This window comes from Micropterus dolomieu, linkage group LG04, assembly GCF_021292245.1.
Source record: "Micropterus dolomieu isolate WLL.071019.BEF.003 ecotype Adirondacks linkage group LG04, ASM2129224v1, whole genome shotgun sequence".
Lineage (NCBI taxonomy): Eukaryota > Metazoa > Chordata > Actinopteri > Centrarchiformes > Centrarchidae > Micropterus > Micropterus dolomieu.
The window spans coordinates 12,281,874-12,296,468 of NC_060153.1; the positions used below are offsets into that span (position 1 = coordinate 12,281,874).

Genomic DNA, 14,595 nt, shown 5'->3' on the forward strand with positions numbered 1-14,595 from the left:
ACATTCTCTGTGGCTAAATGGCAGATGTGATTATTGATTGTCATGTCATGGGTTCTAACATTCTCTGTGGCTAAATGGCAGATGTGATTATTGATTGTCATGTCATGGGTTCTAACATTCTCTGTGGCTAAATGGCAGATGTGATTATTGATTGTGGGGGAATAACAGAGAGGTTTCTGTGGTGAGGAAGAGCAACCAGTGAGAGCACAGTTTTAAACCCCCGCATTTTTTGACTCTTGACTTCTCAATATGGGAAATCCGTCAAAATATGTTCACTATCAGCCATTTCTGGGAACCATTTAATTGACCTGCAGCTTTGTGACTGAATGACTCAAACATTATCCTGGACCCCTTTATCATCTGAGTTCCTGTGTTTTGGTTTCAGTTCTTTGGTGTCTTTAGCTGCTTGAGGACAAGGACAGGTGGATCTTCATGACAAGCTGGCTGCCTGGGCTATGGGTTGTATAACTGGCATTGAGGCTCTGTGTGTCTAGACAGGGTAGGGCGGGTGCAAACAGAGTGGATGAGAGGAGGAAGGTGACAGAGAAGGGATGCAACAAAAAAAAGATGTGATATTTGGAAAAGACAGGGAGGGAGAGATGCTAGTCGTGACTCTAATGCACTCCGATATTCACAGATAGCGCTGGAGCTTGTGTCAGAAAGCACTTACTCACACTTACACAGATATATATATACACACACACACACACACTGACAGAATAGAATATGAGAGCATTGCAGCACTCGCTGGATGTGTCCCAGCAGTTACTGCACTAATGCTCACTGCAGCAGACGGGAGTGTACAGTCCAGACTGGAACAGAACAGAGTGAGAAAGAGAAGGAGGCAGAAACCAGACAAGTGCAGAGGATAGAACAGAGCCGGTCGGATGGAGAAACTAGTCAGATTCTGATTGATTGCTTGAACATAGATACGTGCGAGCTAATAAATAGTAGCAGTGGAAAGAAGTGGGATTGACAAGGCACGAAAGCACAATAATTGACCTGAACAGGAACAGGAACAGGTGTTGGGACAAGGTAAGAGCCTGACTTAGAAACGTGTCGGTGGATGCAAATCGGCATGTCTCGCTCTATGAGGCTGCTGCTGCTTCAGAGGTCCTTCAGTGACCATCTCAGGTCCTCTACCTCCAAAGCTCTAGATATGCTCAGCAAAACCGCTCGAGAGAGTCGACTAGCAGGTGAGTGACGAAGGCAGAGACTGACACACTAGGTGTATATGTGTAGGTATCTGTACAGTGCATGTACGGGTTTGTTTGCCTGTGTTTTGAATGTGATTGTGTGCACATGTCTATGTTTATTCCAGTACATGCAGCTGTAATTCATTTCAAGCATGTGAAGTATCATATTCTTTAACACGATACACAGCAGGATAGGAAAACTGCATTGTCATTGTCTCAGAGAGAAGACAGGATATGCAGCAAGTCTTCTGTTAAGTGAACAATGTTTCTCACAGACAGATCAACAGAGTTTAAAGCAGGAGTAGGGAATTGTTTTAAAAATAACTAAAAGTATACTATATTACTATATCTTGACAGTAGTACATGAGACAGATAATGTGTACTGCTCCTAATGCCATTTGCAAGAATCCACCACTTCCGGGACAAAACAACCAATCAGAGCCAGGTGGAGTCTCTCGCACATGCTTTTTTTTATTCTGTCAAGCTCAATGTCTTCAATTCAGAAGTTCTGCAAACATAATGGCCACCAGCAATGAAAGAACTGCCCATCCCACAGTGTCTAGTACAAAACACGTGTGTGAATACATCCCGGAGCTTCCGGCTTATTATGGTATATACCATTGCGATCGATGAGTGGCAAAAAGGCATCACGACAAACAGAGGGGTATATTTAAGGAGGGACAGTGGGATACTAGCCTCTCATGCCGCTGTTAGATGTTGTTGCAGCTGCCTCTGAAGCCTGGGGTGCAAAGTGTTTGAGGGGTGTCTTTGAGGAGACAAGTCGAAGCGAGAGGGACCGGGGTCTTGGCGAGACTCGCCGTGGATGGTGAGCCCTATTCGAGAGGAGGTTTCTGGGGGGAACTGGCTCCTTCTGCTGCCATAGGAACTTGTGAGTTTGGTTGGAGGGGGTTAGCGAAGTGATAAGAGCATTAAAGCTTTAATGGATGAGTGGGGATGCTGCAGCTCAGAGAAACAGGCACAGTCTAGTTCAGATGTTTCTTTAAGATGATCATTGTCAGGTTTGTGTCATATTTAGATCTTTTTTTTTCTTGTGCTTTATGTAACAGCAAGTCTATTTGAGTTGGTGGATGTACATGGATACATTTCTCTGTGTGGGACTTTGAGATAGCAGTGTTGGCATTTTCCCTCTTACCTGCTTCCGCCACAGTTGCTTGAAAACCAGGTTTTGCTCATGCATAACAAATGAGCTGGTTGTACACACGCAGGACGTGCATTAGAATAGACATCTGATTCCTTAATAGGTTGCTTTTAAATAATACAGATAGTCCTCTATCAGAGCAGCAGAAAGAAAATGGATTAACAGAGCTGCTCTTGAGGAATGTTGGCCAGTATCATCTACATGCCCAGGCCACATCAAAGTGTTTTTAAGAGAGGCGCCATCATCTTTAATGTTCACGATTGACATGACGTTTGGCTGCACCATGTTTGAATCTGCGACACCTTCACAAGTCAAGTACAGCTGCTGATGTGCTTCTTTTCAAAGGAGGTTAACATAATTTTTCCACTGAATCCGGAGGTCAGTCCTTGTGGCCTAACCTCTCTATTGAAGTAGGGAGCACCAGGTGATAAATATCCAGAAACAAACACTGTCTAGCTCAGGCTGTTGGAACATAGCTCACTGTGCCACATGAAAGAGGGAGGAGTTGCAAAGTTGGTCAAAGAATTAAAACAGGATCTAATTACAGCTCTCCTGACAGTTTTCAAGGTGCAGGCAGAACGTTGTGGCTTTCACAGGAAATGCATGTGTAATTAAGTCATTCTGTGTGTAAATTCACGCATGCGTGTTCCCAGTCATAGAGGGTTATTGTGTTGTACTAATAGAGCTGTATGTGTCTTAGTGAGTTTGTATCCAAATGTCATTAACCTCTAATGAAACTTAATTATAAAAAGCTTTCATTGTGTAAGTTGCCTTATATCATTAATTATTTTATGCTCATTAACTAGTAATTGGATTAATTACAAATCAAATTGTCCTTTTAAGCTGTATGGACATCTATCCTTTTCATCAGCTTATGATTAATAGTTCTGGAGGCAGGTTTAATATGGATATTTTAACGCAGCAGAAGAGAACAGAGTCTGGAATGAATGGCATGCTTCTGCTATGTTTTAAAACGTTTTGCTAAACTTCAGTCCTGTCAAAGGGCATCTGGAATCAGGGCAGATAGCAATATGTCATCATCATGTATGGCATATGTCATCATACCTGCCTGCAAAATATTTCCTTTAGTTCATTGAGGATTTAAGTCAAATCGTTTAGTTTGCTGTCAGATTTGAGATTAGGGCATTTGAGATGAGCTGTTGGTTTTTATTGTACAGGAGATAGATTTAGGAAGCTTGTGGTTTTCATTTTTGCATTTTGTGGTTTTCATCATAGTAATCCAAAACTACAAAGAAGAAAATTGTAAGGTTTTCTTTTTGTCATTCAGTGGACAAAAATAGATACAGTGTAATGCAGTGCAACACAAAATATGAACAAATTGGGACTGTTTGGCATCACTCAGTAAATGGAACTCGTCAGGTAATTACAGATGATGATATAAGATTAATGGTTTTTTAATGAATGCAGAGGTGTGAACATTAATAAAACAATAGAGAGACAGATGAGCAGTTTGGATCAGTCAGAGATGCAGAACTCAGCACCAAGTGTACACTAACCAGCCACTGAATTATGTCAACTTCCACTCAGCCCATAGATTTTTGTCCTCCCTGTCACTTACACTGACATGTTCTCTTTTTTTCTCTACTTACATTTATGGGTGTGACCACATTTTATGTGACCTGGATATTGTGTAACAGTCTCTCTAGATGTCATTTTTTCAGAAAATCCACATTTTGTGTCAAGTCTCATTTAAAATGTAGTGCCACTCTGTAGGACTTTGGTGCGATGTACTCATGGATTGCATCAAGTTTAGGGTTATTTCTGCTCTTTTTCACCGCCCATTGGCTGGTTACCTGAAAGGCCTAATTAGTTTATTATGCCTATCATAATGCTACCGGGCAAATGCTATTGCATAACAGAGATTTGTCAATCAATCCATTTTCTGAAGTAATGTGAGGAGGTAATAGGCCTATAAGCTTGGTTAATTTTATCTTGGTTTAGAATGTTTCAGCAAATGTCTAGATATTGCATAACACTGTGTAAGCTTTTGCTTAATGACGGTACAAATGTATGCATTATCTTAGTTTCTATTTCCTTATTCAATGGCAAAAGCCGTGGCAAAAAACATAATTCCCTTAGGTCTCTGATTAAAATTCACAGCATAATAAGTTAATCTGGTGGTAGTTTAACTTGGTTTAATGGTGAAGTATTCACGATGACAACATCCCAGCTATGTTCCTATTTACTTTTACTGTATAAAAAAGGAATCAGTGCAAAACAGCCTACAGGTTTGGTGTGAGTAGGTATTTAATATGTGAACAAACTTCCTTTGGGCCCAGTGATCTTACACATGTGCCATGTAATTGCAGCATCTCCGATTTAAATCTGGCCAGGTATTTGTTGCAAATTGCTACGGAAAAAGGCACACTAGCTGAGCAATTTGTAAGAAGGTGAAAAAAATATGTAACTTTAAACAGGCCTGTGTGTCAGCCTTCACCAACTTAAGCCCAGGAAAGGGCACAGACTGCCTGTGTCTTAGTGGAGCCACAATTTAATGCCAAAATGAATACCAAAATTGCACTGCACTACCAAATCTGCATTTCCACATCCCCAGATAGGCCACTCCATTCATCTTAGCATCTTGGCAAACACTGGTGGGTCCCTTTCCAACCACAAAGTGACTACGAAAGGACAGGGAGACAAAAACCTGCCTTGTGCCAGATGAAGTGTCAATCTGTCAGCATGTAACCAACTGGACCAAAGTGGTTTGGACCAAAATTACCCACTGACTGCCTGCTATACAGAGAGCCTTGTGTATCTCCAATAGGAGGAAAACTTAAGTTCATGCACGCATGATCAAGGTTTTTCAACGTATGTCTACAACATCATTATCAAAACTGTTCTGCAGCTGGGAGAGACATGAAGGTCATACAATACTCTTGCCTAAACAGACTTGAGTGCAGTAAATGAAATAAAAGGTCTGTATGGTTTTATGAAAATATATTTGTAATACTGAATTGCCTGTGGAGGGTGTGAGTGCGTATTTGTGCCCCTTGTTGTGCATGAATGCGTTTATTGTTAAGTGGCAACCAGGCTTTTGTATGGGGTTTAAGAGTGGGCCAGTGGGAGGTCCATAGACATGTTCCGGTCTACTCGAGCCCTGCCTACTGTTAAACCACACAGATGTCATGGGCCTATTGTGGCCCTACAGGACTCTACAGGTACCCAGCAGGATGCCCAAAGAGGAAGTCAGAAAGGGCTCACTACTGTGACATCAGCAAAATGTCTTTAAATGAAAAAGCAGCAGGCAACCCTGTAACAAATTAGCTTCAATAAGATACTTTCACCTCAAAATGGACAGCTATTATAGTTTAAATAGTGATTTAGCTTGAAAACATGACAATTAACTGCACAGAGACGCATATTAAATGTGTATGTTCTCACAGCACATTTCTGTCCCTTTAAAAAGAGACATTTCCATCTACATCTTGATGTCACAGTTTACCTGAAGCACCTCACTTCTGTAGAGAAGCGCATGATGTTCCTAGTGGGCATCAGTTCCCTTGATAGCACATCACGTTTCAGTATGCCTTCACATTTAGGTCAAGCTGCTCAATTTGTGTCTATAAATAGCACCTCCTTATTATTTTATCAAGGCAGATGAACTGCTCCACTGTCTACTTTTGTGCCTGAATGTTATCCTAGTCATGAGGATATGAAAAAGTAGGCCAAGAACACTGGGCCTCATTCACAAGCAAAAATATGTGCTTAAACCATGCACAAATCCGTGATTCTTTAATATTTTCTTACCTGAATTTGTTCATGCTCTGTGAAATTCATTAAAAAAGGCTTTAATAGACAATCATTTTTAAAACCATTAATTTACTAATGCATTGGCCAATGTGTTTTGTCATCTCTGTTTGTGGCTGAGGTTTTGTTCAAGTCCATATATGTCTCATGAGTGAAGCGTGCCACACTAGAACTACTGAAATAGTCATAAAAACAGTGTTGTTCAGTGCGGGTGTATAATAAGTGTATGTCAGAGCATACCTAAAAGCATGCACAGACTCTTTCACTGTGTTAGCACGTGTATGTGCTATAACATTACAGCCAAGCTCGACTAGACATGATTATGGGACACATGCCAGGGACATACTGTATTTTCGCTCTCTGCCTCATCATCACTCTTTGCCTCTATATTTGTTTTGCAGTTTTTTAAATCCAGCACTTGACTTCAAAACCATGTCAGTCAAGAAAACATTTGTCTTGTGGTTCCCTCAGGAAAGAAGATACTGAAATTATGTTTCCAGCCAAAATCAAGACTTTATAACTACGTAATTTATATTTTTTTTAAATGAAAGGCACTGTGTATAACGATACCATGGTATCTTGCGGCATACTCACACTATGCGATCCGTACTGTACCCAACCACGTTCAATCCCAAAATTCCGGTTTGTTTCACCAGTGTGATCGCTCCGTGCCGTGTTATGTTGTGTGCATAGACTGTATATGAACAGTGCAGCAGTGTTCATGAGAGAGAGAGGGAGCCAGTGAGACAAGGTTGCTGAGCAAATATGTGCTCTGCACGTAGCTCTGCAATCAAATACGATTTAAAATAGGCCTAGTAGAAAAAAAAAATCAAAAATCAATATGTGGCGGCATTGGTACTGTGGAGGGTAGCCACAAATAATCAATTTATGGGAAACACTGGAATGCTGACGTAAACGTGCTCCGGCTTGGATAGTTTGCCGCAGTGTGAGCACAGGCCAGCGGGGAAGTGGGGAGGGGGGACAATTGTGCTCGGGCACAGTGCAAGGCAACCGGGCCTAGTGTGATTATGCCCTTATAAAGCATGAAAGTCTATTATTGACCTTGGGCATATTATTTGACTAAACTGTACTAACTCAAAGTCTACTTACTACCTTTTTCCTGAGCTTGTAGCTATTGCACATGTATTCAATCCAGGCTGCTTATAGCACTGCATAGCTATAAGGGATTCTGTAACTGTAACCTGTTTTTCACTTACAGAGCACAACTATGTAATGTGCAATTCAAGTAATGACAGCTTATTAACTACTGTAAGTCAACACTACCACCCTGACTCTCAAACCCAGTGTAACGTTATAACTTAATAAAACTGTAACGTTACATGATCAACAATAAACCTGTAACCTGTTTGCAGCCAGATTTAATAATTAACGTGATGGCACCCAGCGGGACGTAAATAATCGACCACCACAAGTTTGGCAAGCAAGCAAGCTAACGTTAGAGCCAATGCTGAGCTAAACATGTTTACTAACCTCAGGTTACTAACCTATTTTGCATTCAGCGCTTCTTTGTTTGGGTCTTGTTGTGTGAAGTTTAAAAAAAAAAAAAGTTTATTATGAATGGCACAGCAGCTGCTGGTATTTGACGTATCAGACGTTTCCTAAAAATAAACATTGTTCATGAGTTCCGCACCTCGAGTCCGAGTCAAGTCTGAAGTCTTTTGAGGAAGAGTCTCAAGTCAAGTCTAAAGTCACTGTGTGTGCGACTTAAGTCGGACTCAAGTCCAAGTCTCAAAATCAAGTCCCCATCTCTGAACTTGAAGCTTAAAAACGGAAGTCCACAAACCAATGGGTGACGTCACGGTGACTACATCCACTTCTTTTATACAGTCTATAGTACCAACGCTTGCATGTGGGTTTGCTTGTATCCTTTGCCAGCATCCAATCACAATTGAAGAGTACTAGCCAATCACAGCACAGCAGGGCGGGAGTTGTTGAAAAAAATAACGCGATTCAACCGGAGTGAACAAGATGAGTCAACGGCGCTGTGACATGAGGTGGGGCTATGTGGGCGCTGCAGCGGTGGGTGGGGGTGTGTCAATTCGCTTTCAGGAGGAAACACGAGAAGTGCATTTTCAGTATCGATACTTTGGAAAATGAATATTAAAACCATTTAAAATATTCAGAATCAATGTCTATCAAAAGAAATTATTTTTTTTTACAACACTAGTTCACACCATTATTATGTTGACAGAAGAGGGTCACGTTCAATGATAAAATTTCACTTTCTTTTCATCAGTGTCACAGTCATGCAGTGTAGATTCCTCCTAAATAAGAAATTCACAGGCGATCCACTTTAAGGTAATTGTCACTGCACCTGGAAAGGCAATAAGCTACATAACAACCAATGTGCATCCATCTTTGGAACAAGGAAGAAGGTGAAAACTAGCACAAACAATGTGAGCTCCGTTCAGTAGACCAGTGGTTCTCAGTGTGGGTTATAAAGTGGGGCTGTATGAGATACTTATCCATAGTCAGCGTATTACCTGCAGTAGCTGGTGTTCCATGGTTAAGGGGGTTCCCCAACAAAAAGGGGAATCATTTATTTTCACAATAATTTCATACACAAGTAACGCAATGACAGAATGTATGACTTTTTAGTTATAGGATTCATACACTTTCTATGATAAAACATTTAAAGCCAAAACCCTGTCAGATGGGGGACAAAATCTTATCAAATGGGGGTCCGTGGTCAAATTTGTGTCAGTTTAACTGGATGTGAAAAGTCAAATTCCTTCACATGAGTGAATATGTAAGTCCGAAGGCAAAAATTACAGAAAGACCTCTAAATTATATTCTTCATTCAGACCATTGAGGTGCAAAGTTTTAATGGTATTCAAAGCAAGCAATTATCAGTAGAGGTTTTTCTACATCACCATCCATCATCAAGTGCAACTCTCCTGTGTCATCAATTTTTACCTTTCATATCAGCTATTTTTTGAGAAATTTGTATTCCAAATGTTGTCTTTTTAGTAACACTTAACTTTTATCTTGCTCAGTAAATGAAAGGTATTGTGAGCAGTCTTTGCAGAGTTTGCTGTCTTGTTCCCGTGTATTTCAGCAAATGTTTTTTCACCATTTTTTCGCCATACTATGTTTTGTTTCATTGTGTCACACCAATAACATCTATGTAAAGAGTCAACTAGCTATTCTGTTTGAGACTACTGTTTGTCTCAGCCAGTTTTTAAGTGATGCAAGATGATGTATGATGGCTTTAGTCTGTTTTATCTTTTGGCAGAAATGTAATTAGATGTCATTCTACATTAACCAAAGCCTGTATCAACATATAAGGCTAAATGACCGTTTGATAAATGATAAGCATATGTGCAATACATCTTACTATTTGTAAGGTTTCCCAAGTCTCCAAATGTCTTCACTGTGATAAATTATCACATTATTATTGTTGTGCCTGTGTATATTGTAAGGTAGAAACCGCAGTATGGAATGAGTGTATGTAATTTCTGCTCCAGTGGGCTCGTGTTAGTGAACAATCTTGTCCTCTTCCAGTTTGTTAGGTTTGGCGGGGTTATTCTGACTGATTGTCCTGCGGTCATATAGGTGACTGGTAATCACTTAACTTGACATGGTGTGTTTTTTGAGATATTTATGATTGAATTAGAGTCCTTCAACGCTGTTCCTGTTCAGTGATTTAAAGCCCCCTTGTTTCTGCCCCTGTGGACTCACAAGGCCGCTTGTTTCGAGGACTCTGGAATGTTTTCGTAAACCCAATGACTCCAACAAGCTCACGCCAAACTTGTTTACTTTGCTTGTTCTACCACACTCCCTCTCCTTCAGTCTTTTCTCACTTTCTCTTTTTAGTACATGAACTCACTCAATGCGTCTTTTGACTCTCATTTTAATTCCTCTCTCTGTTTTATTGATCCAGCAATCTCTTGATTTGTTCTGTCTTCAGTAAAACATTAAACCTTAAAGAGATGTTTGATCCAGTGAGCAGCTTTCAAGATTGCAACATAAAGGCCTTGTCAACCATCTTTTAGCACGAGATTCTAGCATTACAGCAAAAAACATCATCAAGATCATAATTTTTAATATTTTCATGTTGTTTTTACTTCATTGTGTACAAAGAGAACAATGTTAAGACCCGAACGACACACAACTAGGTCCGAAACCAGTTCTGAGCCGTCAGCATTTATGATCATCTCGCTGCAGCATTCTTGAGCAGAATCCTAATCAGCCTATTCTTTGATTTCTGTTTCTTCACCATAATCACCACTCAAGTGGGATGTCTAGGACTTTTCAGCAAGACCACAAGTAGCCCACTTGATGCACGCTCTTGACTTGTCATTGTCCCATACACTGCTTATGATTTGCTACTGCAGCTGGAAGGTGATGTGATTGTTCAGCACAGAACTTGAGCAAACACTCATCTCCCTCACAGACTCAAACATCCAGATATAACGGAGCTGGGGAAACAAGCGTGCTATTTCAAGTGTCCATTGACATTGTACGGCGATGAGGAGCAGATCCTTGTAGAGCCGACACTCTCCGAACTCCTGATTTTGTAAAGCTTGGGATTTCCAAAGTGGTGTGCATAAATATTTGCACACACATTGTGGAATTTGCTCCTGCCTCGGCACTCGAGAATGTCTGATTTCACACCGCAGACTTTCAGGCTAGTCCACTCCTACAACTCTCCTCCCTCCATCAGCAGAAATGGTGTGAGTGCTGTTAGGGGCAGTGCTGCTTTGTTGGCAGAGACAGAGCTGTCTTTACTATCTGGAGTCTCTGTGTGCGGTGCAATTTCCCAGCTTTAATCAATACTGCTATGTCGTGGTTCTGTGTTAGAAGAAAGTCATGTACTGTCAATGAGAAAGCCAGGGAGGGAGAAAGCAAATGATGGAGTGGAGTGGAGAGAGAATTAGAGAGAAAACCGCATAATTTACAAAATCTACAAACAATACGATTTTACAAACATCTACATACAATGACGGATTTTGCGCAATAAAAGGATATAAAAGCACAACTGTCTTCAATCCATAAAGGACAGGAATTTCATCATTAGTGGTGTCATTGTAGACAGATGATAGCTTGATGGTGTGTTATTTGTGGTTTGGTGATTTAACTATAGTTGCTATACTATATAGTGAGGGAGGACACTCCATAAGAACCATCAGGACCTGTGAACAAAAATGCCAAAAACCATGATATGATGACTTTAGAGGGAGAGAGAGAAACTGATTGCCTGGACAAGTCCTGTTTTATTGATTGGCTTAATGCTCACTCCAGGGTGAAAGAGTTGGTGTTTCCCAGCCTGCCCACACAGTTGTTTGAATTCGATGTTCTGCAGGAAATTATTGACTTTTATGGTATTTAACTTCTGATCTATCCCCAATGCAGAGGCGAGGAAGTGAGTCGGACCAATGCTTGTAAAAGTTTTATTCCCTCCATGGAAAGGATAGTAGGATATTAGGGAAATTATCCCATATTCCAATGAATGAACATGAATGTCCGTAAGAACTGCAAAACAGTTAGACAGTATAGTAAGATATTTCTACATATTTATAATGGCCATGCTAGCAGATTATAATAGTTGGTTTGAAAGGCAGTCAGTGTCATGCTAGTGATTTATTGTCTAACAAGACTTGTGACGTGAGACAAGAGGAAGATGATGGCGTGATGACTCGTCACTGGCCATTAGTTGTAAAACAGCCACATTCCGGAAGAATCTATTCCAGATGGGTACTTACAACAAGTTTTAGTGCCCCATTAAAATGGTCTCATCTCTGGTGACTTAACTACCTCTTGGGGTGCCTGATCTCATGGTATGTTGTTTGTTTACTCTCCTGTGGGCCTTCATTTCCTGTGTGTCTGCTGCTTTTTGCAGCTCTAGCAGGTCTCAGTGGGTTAGCCATATTTAATTTACTCAGTCAATCCACAGGGGATTTTGAGCTAATCCTGTTGCTCTTGTCGGTATTTTTGACCCTTGAAAATGCCATTGATTGGGGGCATTATCTTACAGTTTTGTAGCAATGAGTTTGTAGCAATGAGTCATGATGATTTGGCTGTTTTCTGGAAATAGTCCAAGTGTTCATCTTGGTCTAAGAATTAAAAATGTAACTTTGCCCTATAAGAAAATATTTGAATGCATGTTGCAGTCATGAGATTAAGTCTTAACACAGATCTGATAATAACAACAAGGAAGACAAACGTTTACCTGGATACCCGTCCATTTAAAATGGTGCCATGTGATTCATAAAGACTAGCAGATGTCTCTCACTGTGTGTTTGTGTATTGATCGGGGGGACACAGCAGTGTGATACTCAGTCATCACTTTAAATTAAATCTACTTAGAAATAGTGAGGTCAGGATGTTGTCACTGTGTTTTCAGAAACACAAATACACGGACCCATTTTCTCACATGTCACTCCAGCACAAGACACTCTGTGATTATCATCATCCCCACTGACCTGCCAGCCAAATTTAAGCAAGATGGTATCATTTAATGGGAGCATGTGCATGCATAATATTTCCCAAGCACAGAAAAGTAGTCATGCATCTGCAGACTAATTCCAACTATTTATCGAGATTTTTATCTTACACTCGGAGCAGATGTCTTTTTTTTTTTTTTTTCAATGTAGGTCACTAGTTTGCAGGAGTCATAGAAGCTGTTGGAAACTAGTTGCAGTACAATATCTTCAAACTCTTAACAGAAATGCTGATGACCGAAATTAATTTGTACAAAGCAAAGCAATAGGAAGAGCAATCTTTTTTCTACTGCAATTGTGCTACGTCAATCAATACTGTTGGAAATGCTCACAATTTGTCAACCTCTCATCATTAGACTGCAAAAACACAAGCTCAGAATTGGGTTCACTGCCAAATAGGGTTTCACATACAAAGAATTTGCCTTAGTATATTGGTGCATTAATAAACATAGTACAGAAAAATAAAAATATCTATAAAATACTGAAAGTACTTTAACAACAACTTGTCTATTTATAATAACAAAACAGTGACAGTCCCATTTCATACTTCTTCTGTTGTTTATTGTGAAATTCAAACTTTGTAATAGTATTTAAGATGATGTTTCACAAGGACACAAGAACACAAGTACAGACAAAGCATGCAGATTTAGAAAGGACAATTGTTCTCGGAACTGTGCCAGTACTTTATTTTGAAGTTTAATGTGGTGCCCAATAACAAGACAATTTGGTCATCAACAAAATTGGCCACTGGAGACATTTAAATTTTGACCTGATGGAGAGATCCACAAAGTCATTAGGATTTGTGCTCTGGAGACCGTGACAGTATCAAATTCAATGATAATCCGTCCAATAGTTGTTGAGATATTTCAGTCTGGACCAAAGTGATGTACAACCCACAGACCAATGAACAGACTGACATTGTTATCTCTAAAGCCATGTTGCTAGCTGGCTAAAAATGTAACGATAAACATTGGCTGTAACCAAATGTAAATGTCTCTGATGGTAGGCAACATATGAAGAGTGAGTGGATGTGACAAATAAATTGTGAAGGGAAGTGATTACAGATGGATAAGAATTGGAATTCAGCTAACATACCACCTCCATCTCATGTCTGACCTGGTATTTGACTTCTTATTTTCTCTGCACTGGAAAGCGATTAGTATTTATATTTATGAGGGGATTGACAGGCGTTCTGGGTCCTCAGGCAGACACATTTTCCTTTTTCCATCTTCTCATACTTTCCATTCTGCAGTTGTCATTGTGTTAGGAAGGACTTGAAGACCCCTGACAGTTGAGACTGTTTAACTATGCATTTGTTACATCTTATAAAGAATGTTGTAAATGTTATGGTTATGACTTTCAATTCATTTCTTTAAATTAATTTGTACTTGGACAAAACTGTTGCTGGCCATTAGAAGAGATAGTTACGGAAATCAGAATCAGAATCAGAAGGAGCTTTATTGCCAAGTAGTGTTACACACATACGAGGAATTTGTCAATAAAGCTCCTTCTGATTTTGATTCTGATGGGAGTCATTCCAAGAAAAGTCTGATTATCATTTAGTCTGGAACTGTGAACAGCACCAAGAAAAATGTATCAACTGTTTCTGCTTCTGAGGAAGGAGTTATGGATGCCTTCAGGCCCCTGCTTGTCCTCTTAAAGCTTTTTTTGAGAATCTCAAAGGGAAAGTTTGTGTCAGGGCAACTTTGTGATCGATCACAAGTGCAGTTCTTGACTACCATCAAATTGATACAGTACTTTATAAGCACATATATTCAGTCTGTTTCTGTAACAACTTATAAGATACTTGATGAAGATATTTATTTGCTGTTAAAGAGTCATGAGCGGATGGTCCAGTGCTGACATGGTAAAACTTAATTTTGTGTCTTGTTCCCTTCTCATTCCAACGGAGACCTCCAAGGAGCTTCAACATAATCTCTCAACATAAGACTGAGCGCCCACTTAATGTCCATTCTTCCCTCTGATCGAGAGGTGTTGCAGGTGA

At 40.0% G+C, this 14,595-nt stretch overlaps 1 protein-coding gene across 6 annotated transcripts in view; it reads left to right on the forward strand.

Annotated features, from left to right (window-relative positions):
• Positions 1–14,595, forward strand: part of dlc1 (DLC1 Rho GTPase activating protein) — a 100,065-nt gene that overhangs the window by 40,389 nt on the left and 45,081 nt on the right. The gene's annotated exons all lie outside the window — the stretch shown is intronic.